We start from the raw sequence: 1,348 nt of genomic DNA, 5'->3' as shown, positions 1-1,348 counted from the left end.
GCTGTAGTTAGAACCTCTATCCCAGGCATGCTTAACTATATGAGGAGAGTAAGCTGTAGAATGATCATATAGTATGAGAAACTCTCCCACGTATATGTATCTATATGCATGTAAATGTGCAGAAAATGTCAGGAAGAATCCTTTGGGGGGGATTAGGAGGGGCCTAGAGAGTGGCTAAAAGGGCCTCTATTTTATCCCTATTTGTTTAATATTTTAAAATGAGCTTATATCCATGTTTTGCTTGTGTAATTAAAATAAATTTAAAAGAATATAAAATACAGAACATTTATACATTTTTAAATAATAATACAATACAAAATAATAATGTCATTCAGTGGTTCGGTGTACCAGCACAGCATTCACTGCACTGAGTGAAAGAACTTTAAGAATGGAATTTAGTACTCAGTTGTTTGATTCCATTTAGGTCATGAATATTTTCAGAAAAAGTCCTACGGGGAATTCTCATTTTGTAAGATTTTCCAGAAGGAAAATCTCCAAAGTGGTATACAACTCTGTTTTTGATAAATCATCTCTGATCCTGAAATAATAAAGAATTGAAGGTATGAAGAAAAGAATCAAGTTTTAGAGAAAAACGAGGCTCTCAAAACGGGACGGATGGGGGTTGATGTGTGGGGGGGGGGATAGTTAAAGGGTATAGCGTTTCTTTTTGAGCCGACAAAATGTACTAAAATTAACTGGTGATGGTTTTGAACGTCATCATATTGTACACTTCAAATGGGTGAATTGTATCATATGTGAGTCGTATCTCAATAAAGCTGTTAAAGAAAATAAACAGAAGGCTAGAAACGAAACAAAACAAAGCAAAACAATTTGGTCTCAACTAAACAAACGTCAAACCAGACTTTACAAAATGCTTAAATTGCTAAAAAGTTTCAAGGAAATCTTGTCACAAGAACTGCTATAGATGCCGACAGCTTTCAGTGACTAAAGACAATGGGTTTTTGAGATTTGACCAAACTGTTAATCCTAGGTTCTGTTGACTTAAAATATGTGCAACGTGAGAGTTGCGAGTTAGGTTTTATTTGAGGCAAAATGAGGGCTGCAGCCCGGGAGACAGCGTTGCAGATAACTCTGAGAAACCGCTCCAAGGAGGCGAGGGGAGGAGCCAGGATATATAGGAGTTTTGCAATGAAGAGCAGGTAATTGGGAACATCAAAAAATTATTGTTAAATAAAGAAAACCAGATATCTCATGGTAAGGAATTTAGTGCTTTTCTATGTCTGGGAAGATGCAAGAGTCTGGGCTCACTGAAATCATTCCTTTGATATGCACCTCAGCTCTCTGGGGCCAGTATCCTATATTTTCACATCCCAAGTTTCCTCAGGGC

This window comes from Phocoena sinus, chromosome X (assembly GCF_008692025.1).
Source record: "Phocoena sinus isolate mPhoSin1 chromosome X, mPhoSin1.pri, whole genome shotgun sequence".
NCBI classification, from domain to species: Eukaryota; Metazoa; Chordata; class Mammalia; order Artiodactyla; family Phocoenidae; genus Phocoena; species Phocoena sinus.
Note: the sequence above shows the minus strand (reverse complement) of the source record.